Source organism: Malaclemys terrapin, chromosome 3 (genome assembly GCF_027887155.1).
Source record: "Malaclemys terrapin pileata isolate rMalTer1 chromosome 3, rMalTer1.hap1, whole genome shotgun sequence".
In the NCBI taxonomy this organism is placed as follows: domain Eukaryota; kingdom Metazoa; phylum Chordata; order Testudines; family Emydidae; genus Malaclemys; species Malaclemys terrapin.
The window spans coordinates 1,079,714-1,087,176 of NC_071507.1; positions in this window are offsets into that span (position 1 = coordinate 1,079,714).

Sequence of the window (7,463 nt, forward strand, 5' to 3'; positions counted from 1 at the left end):
CAGTGCTCCACAACTGCCTCCACAGCCGCTCCTGTGAGATTTCTGAGGTTTCCAGGGTCCCACCCACGGCAGAGTCCAGTCAGGAGCGGCGTCAGGGTTTTTGCCGCCCTAGGCAGCAGCGCTCCTCCTCTGAGCATTCAGGGGGCCTGAGGTCTTTGGCGGGGTGGGGGGGGGGGTCCTTCCGCTCCACGTCTTCAGGGCACTTGGGCAGCTCCCGGAGCGAGTGAAGGACCCACTGCCGAATTTCTGCCAAAGACCCGGAGCGGAAGGACCCCCTGCCTCCGAATTTCTGCCGAAGGTGGCAAAGTGCCACCCCCCAAATCCTGCTGCCCTAGGTGACCACCAAGGGTCACTTAGTGGAAGCGCCGTCCCTGAGTCCAGTCCCCCACTGCAATTGCAAACTCCTCAGGTGTTTCCCTAGCAAACGGACATGGCTTGGCAGAGCTGGGAACAATCCTACACTGGGAGAGGAGAGGATCCAGGACTCCTGGTTTTAACAGTGAGAGCGGCTGACCGGTGCGACAAGTCACCAAGGGAGGTGATGGGTTCTCCACCGATGGGCGTATTTAAATCAGGACTGTTGGTCTTTCTAATAGACACATCCTAGGCTACCCGTGGGGCAGAGACTTGGTGCGGGACTCACTGGGGGGGCTTCTCTGGCCCATGCAATACAGGGGGTCAGGCCAGGTGATCTAATGGTCCCTGCTGGTCTTAAGATCTGGGAATCTAGAGATGGGTGCTGCACCAGTTCCGGCTCCACTGGGCAGCTGTAGACCCCCTTTTACTCCAGCACTGGGGGCTGCCTGGTGCTGATAGTGGCCAAGGTGCAGCTGGGGAGCAGTTCTAGCGTGCATGGTGCGAGCTGCCCAGGAAGGTGTTGCTTTGCAGCATGCCAGCAGCCCCTAACTTTGGGGAGGGGGGATAAACTCAGTCCTGTCTTTAGAGGACAAGTGCCTTTGTGGGAACAGCTGGGATAAGCCACATTCCCTGGAGCATGGGAGGAGCGGCCCAGCCTGTAGCGATTCCTCGCTGGGCTGATCTCGGACCAGGTCTTTGGGCAAGCTGCCAGCTAATGGGCCAGGCCCTGGCCAAGGCGGCCCTGTGATTACGTTAGGATAGTGACGCAGCAAAACTCTGGGTGGAGGCTCGGGGCAGGGCTCATTCCTCCTTGGGGAGTGCAGCTCAGCTGCCTCTGCGAGGCGGAGCCCCTGGAGGGCTAGTGCAAGTGCCCTGAAAATGGGCATGTCAAGGGGAAGGGGCAATTGAATGAAGTCCTTACCTAGTTTATGGGAGCAAGGAAAGGGTTAACAGCTGCCACAGTGATGGGGCACAGATCCCACTCCTCTCCAGCCACAGAGCAGGGTATATTCACTAGCCCGGAGTGACCAGTCCCTGGTCCTGAGGAGAGCCAGGGCTGGGGTGAGGTGAAAGGCAACCAGGCCTGGAGACCAGAGGCCTAGGTACCAGGTGAAGACAGGACGTAAAGGGACCAGATCGGCACGGATCCATGGGGTCTGCAGCCTAACTCTGGTATCAGCAGGCCCCAGCATCCAGAAAGGAATCAGGTCCCCAGACAGAGACCAGCTTGAACGTTTCCTAACTGACAAACGTTGGGTTGTTTATTGGCCTTTCCGTTTTGGAGCCTTGGTGGGGAGGGGTCACGTTTTCAAACCCTGCTCCACAGCCACAAGGGCTAGACCCAGGTGTGTTCAAACAGAAGTTGAGATTCTCACGTCGTCACAGGACTGCACAAGCTGGGACTCCCAGAAACACATCAACTCTCACGAGACAGGAGGGGGCAAGGCTGGTGCAGACCCAGCTTCTTGACCTTGGCACCTTTCAGGTCCGTTAGTGAAGTTGTGTGGAGGGGTCTGTCTGGGGAGGGCCTCCACAGGGGCATGCGATGAGCGTCTGTTTAGTTCTTGGCAGGCAGATGCCTAAGAGTCCTTTGCAAAGACTCAGAGCAGAGTCAGAAAGCAGAGCTGGTCTGTGCCCGTATTGCCCTGGTTGACACTGCTCAGACGACATGCAGGGTCACTAAACTGATGTCGCTTTTGTATGTTACATGACGACCGTGAGGATGGGAGACTGTTTCTTTCAATCTGTCGTAGGAAGCCAGGCCGGGGGTGCGAGGGAAATGTGGAGGAAGTAGTTCTTCCAGGGCAGTGGTTTTCAAACTTTTCTGGGGACCTAGTTGAAGAAAATTGTTGATGTCTGCGACCTAACGGATCTGGGGATGAGGGGGTTGGATTATGGGAGGGGCTCTGGGCTGGGGTAGAGGGTTGGGGGTGAGGGCTGTGGGGTGGGACCAGAGTTGAGGGGTTCAGGGTGTGGGAGGGGGCTCTGAGCTGGGGTGCAGGAGTGGATCAGGGCTCTGGGATGGGGGTGCAGGAGGGGGCTCTGGGTTTGGGGGGGCTCAGTGCTGGGGCAAGGGTGGGGTACAGGAGGGGGGTCAGGGCTCTGGGCTGGGACTGAGGTTTGGGGTGCAGGAAGGGGTCCCAGGTTTGGGGGGACTCAGAGGTAGGGACTGGGACATGGGCTTATCTCAGGCAGCTTCTGGTCAGCGGCCCAGCAGGTGTGCCAAGGCAGGCTTCCCGCCTGTCCTGGCACCGCAAACCATGCTGCACCCAGGAAGCGGCCAGCAGCAGGTCCGGCTCCTAGGCAGAGGCACGCAAGCGGCTTCACGTGACTCTCGCCCGCACGCGCACACACCCCACTTCCTATTGGCCAGGAGCAGGGCCGGCCGCCCCAAGCAGCAAAAAAAAAAAAAAAAAAAAAAAAAAAAAAAAGCCGTGATCGCGACCGGCGGCACTTCGGTGGCAGCTCTACCGCTGCCACTTCAGCAGCAATTCGGCGGCGGGTCCTTCCCTCCGAGAGGGAGTGAGGGACCCGCCACCGAATTACTGCCGAAGACCTGGACGTGCTGCCCCCCTCCGGTGGCCGCCCCAAGCACCTGCTTGCTGAGCTGGTGCCTGGAGCCGGTGCTCAGGGTGGGGGCAGCGCGCGGAGCCCCATAACCACCCTGCCTAGAAGCCGGACCCACTGCTGGCACTTCCAGGGCGCAGCACGGTGTCGGAACAGGTAGGCACTAGCCTGCCTTAGCCGGGTAGCACCACTGCCAGGACTTTTAACGTCCCAGTCGGCGGTGCTGACCAGAGCGAACCAGTGCCTGACATGCTGCCACCCAGTACTGGGTCACAACCCGAACTTTGAAAAATGCTGTTCTAGGGTTAATCTTGATTTTCTCCTTCTAGTTCATTCCTGAGCAGAACTAAGAAAAGGACACTGATTCTTTAGCACATGACAAATACCACAGGATGTGAAAAATTGACAATAAGTAAGTGTATTTTTAAGAGTCAGTTTTGAATGCAACTTTGAAGTACTGCAATGGGGTGTCCATGTCCAGACCTAGCAAGACAAATGTTTATTAGCTACCTGTCAGGAAACCTAGCAACTGATTATTAAGAGGATTTGTATGACGCTGTAGCTAGTGGGTGATGAAATGGGCTTTTGTTTAAAGGTGTCACACTGCAGCCAAGATGCATTAGTTAACGAATTTAGGTCTATTTAACCTAGCATAATTAAATATACATGAAGCCAACCTGTAATTATGCTAGCGTGGGGCATTATGGATTTGCTAGACTATCTGGCCCAGAACCCCAGCCTGGTTGCACGGGATTAATGCCAACAGGAGAGCACACTGTACCATGAGTCTCTCTGCTCATTGCAGAGAAGGTCTGCAGCATTCCAGCACTGAAGTGACCGGGTCGGTGCTGACAAGATGAGAAATCTCACTCAGGGTTCCTCTGCACAGGTCTGATTATTCATTACACAAAGCCAAACCCTGACCCCTGCTCCAAGCCTGGCTCATTGGGGTCAAGCACCTATTGCCCAGGTGGTGCTGAGGATAGAATCAAGTCAGTCCACCCTTTCCAGACTGCATAGCACCCGGAGAACTGCTCTCTGACTGCGACTACAGCCTCAGCGAGGCTGCTGGCAGACTCTCCTTACATGGAGCGATGCCTCAGACCTGGACCAGGGAGGCACGCCATCACCCCCACCCTGCCCTCACCACACACAAAGCCGTGACGATTCATCTCCATGATTAGCATCCCCGCAAAGTGACTCCTGTCTGAGACCTTCCACGTCTCAGCTGCAGGATCAGGCCATTAGCAGTAATTCCACTGACCAGCAGAATTCTCTTTCATTAACACCCCTTAAAAATCACCAAACCACTGCATACTGCAAGGAATCAATGAGACCTAATGGCTATTAGCCAGTGCCCTAATGTTACACCATCTGCATCGCCTCATTCACCTGGGGGTGAGTGAAAGACCCACAATATTTTGATGGAATGGATCACAATCATTGAAGTGACTCCAGGAAAGTGGAAAAAGCCAATTTTCTGCTCACCTTTGAGTGGAGCAACACAGCCCCCTGGCGGCCTGTTCAGTTACTCACAGGCACGTCTTGGGAGAACAATTCTACAGGTCACCTGCCAGGGCCCAGGGGTCGGCAGCTGTGCTCTGCCCCGGCTGGTCTCTCGCGCAGGGACGAGAACACTGCTGTCGCACCCTCCCGCGCTCGGCCTGCTGTGGGAGCTTCGTTCTGTAGGCCCGAGTCAGCAGCAGATCTTGGCATCCAAGAGTCACTCCTCTGCAGGGTATGGGCTGACTTTCCCCAGTGACCCAGCCAAGAGAGAGTGTCAGCATATTAGTAGCTTAAAGCTTATTCCTCCCTCCCCCTACACACACACACACACACACACACACACACACACACACAGAGCTGCTGCCTCTCTGGAACAAAGACACCCTGCCCTGGTCACAGCTCCTGCCACCAAGGCCCTTTGTGCATTACACTGTCACAGCCACTGCAGCGCTGGGCTGGGCCGGGCAATGCCAGGCTCCCAAGCTTCTGTCTACATGTGCCCCATCTGCCCCTTGGCAACCCTCCAGCCTGCCTGGTTCTCCACCTGCCCACTGCGACATTTCCCCCTCATGTTTCCGCACCAGGGAGACAGAGACAGAATTATCCCAAACGAGATGGCCTATGGTATTAGCCACGTAACTTCACGCACCCTGGGATCTCTAACGAACAAGGAGTCTGACTGTCAATAGGAGAAAGTGTTTCTCTCACTCAGACTGTGTTGTCCTTTTGAGACCAGACCATCTGTCATAGGGCAGAGCCCCTTCCCTACCAGCAGGCTACAGCAGAACAGGTGCACCTGCCTCAGTTTCCCTCCTTCAGAGTCCCCAGTAATTCGATGACAGCTCTCATGCCAGGATCCTAACAAGGGCAGTCAGGCCCAACAGTCAGAGCAGGGTCAAACCTGAGATCGTTGTAGCCAGGAGTTCGCAGTCAGGTTCCAGGGCAGCATCAATACCCAGGGTCAGCGGCTGAGTCAGGTTTCAGGGTCTGGGTCTGGAGGCAAAGTCCAAATCAAGCCAAGGTCAAAGCCAGGACTTCAGGAGCAGAGATGATCATGGCAGCTACAAAAGACCTACACTATTACCTGGATACTTTCCCAGAACACCCCTTGGGGTTATATAGGGCAGGGAGCCAATAAGGGCCATGCGGCTGCTGCCCGTCAGCCCCTTGAGGCGGGACTTCCCATGATCGGTGTCCACAGGGGGTCATCAGCAGTGGAGTGACACTAGTTACAGCTGCTGTGGGTGGCAGCATGGTGCTGCTTGCTACCTAACACCCTTACAGGCCTGGGTTCTAGCCCTGCTGGGCCTTGGGTTTTGTCGCTAACAATAGCCCTCCTTGGGGCCAGTTTATTACTCACCCCTGGTGTAAAGCCTCCATCCCAAGGAGTCCCAAAGCATCTGCCATTTGTCCCCCCCATGACTGCAGTCCTTACAATCCAATGGCTGGACTCTTTGTTGGCCCCTCAGCCCTTCCACTATTTCAATAGGCAGTGGAGGTGGGAGGAAAAGGGTTAAAAGTGTAGGAACGTAGCGCAGTGGAGTCTCCTATAAATAGAGCAGGGGATGCCACTGCAGAGAAGTGCTGCATTATTGTGACCATCTCAGAATAGCTGCCAGATCTGTTACTGTGACCATCTCTGCAGAGGCCTCTCAGTGGCACTTAAGGAAGAGGAGAAAGACTGCACCTCAGCTGACTGACTAGTCCCGGGCACGAGGCCACATGGGGCTGGCATCAAGTGAGTCTCAATCTTGGCTTCGGGAGCCTTTTAAAAAATAGTTATTGATCGGGGAGGCGGGAGTGTTGAGGACTATCCTGCAATGTCCCCTTGGAGATCTGAGGATCTCCTCACTTCTCCCCCCAAATCACATCCCCCAACCTGAAGGGGGACAGAGGAACAGGAGTCCAAATCTGAGCTCACCAACCTCCCCTCTGAGCAGGCTCAGGCTGGATGTTCTGCCTCCACAACATGCCTGGACATCCCAGCAGGGCCATAGCAAACCGCCACTGGATTCACACCTGGTTCAAGACCCTTTTCTCTCTCCAGGCCTCCACCTGCTCATCGAACTGCAGAGAAAGCAAGTGCCGATTGAGCTGAGGTGAGAGATGTTCCCAGTGGAGAATCTGACTCACTGTTACAATGGGGCTTCTCCAGCACACCATGGTTCTGTTAAAGGCGCGTGTGCCAGAGCTCTCGTCAGAGCATCTAGAGACAATGCCCACATGGTTATGGCTGAGGGCCCCCTGCCGTGGGGAACTAGAGCACAGAGTGATGAGGTTCTTTGTGGATTTCCCCAGAGAGGCTTTTCCTGCAGGTTTGAATTTAGAAATAAAGATGAAGAACCTTCCCTTGGTTCTCTCTGTCTTCTCATTCCTCTCTGCCAGGCCTTTGGCTGTTTGTCTCACTGCTCCTGGACAAGGCACAGCACAAGGTGCAAATAGGAATGAGGTGAGCAGGATTTTCTGCAGAGAATGGGAAGCAGACAAAAGGTCACAGAGATCAGAGATGCAGAGGATGTGAAGATCATCCAGTCTCTCTCCATGATTATGCGGGACTGCTACCTTTGGTGCATTTCAAGTCTAATTGTAAAGTCCCAAGAGATGGATAGGGTTAGGCCCTCCTTCACACACAGCCTGAGAGCTCAACCTCCGGATACGTCTCCTGAGATTCCATTTCCTCATCACATCCTGTTATTCCTTGTTGTTATCGTCGTCCAGCCTTGCCCTGGGAAATCTCTCTCCAGCCATGGGGAGAACATCTTCCTCCACAAAAGCACCTAGCAAGTGCACCATGCCAACAGCTCCAGTACAGCACACACAGGCCAGTCCTCCCAGAGACAATGGGGCAGTCACATTCATCCCACTGAGCCTCACAAAGGCGGGGGGGGAGGGGGCAATTCTGTGCAAACAGGGAAGCGAGATCCTTAGAACTAAGTTCCTCATGAAAGCTTGTGTTGTTTCACAAAATCCCCAGCCACCGCAGCTGCTCCTTTCCCATGCAGACGACGGCAGGAGTCAAAGGATCCGAGGGA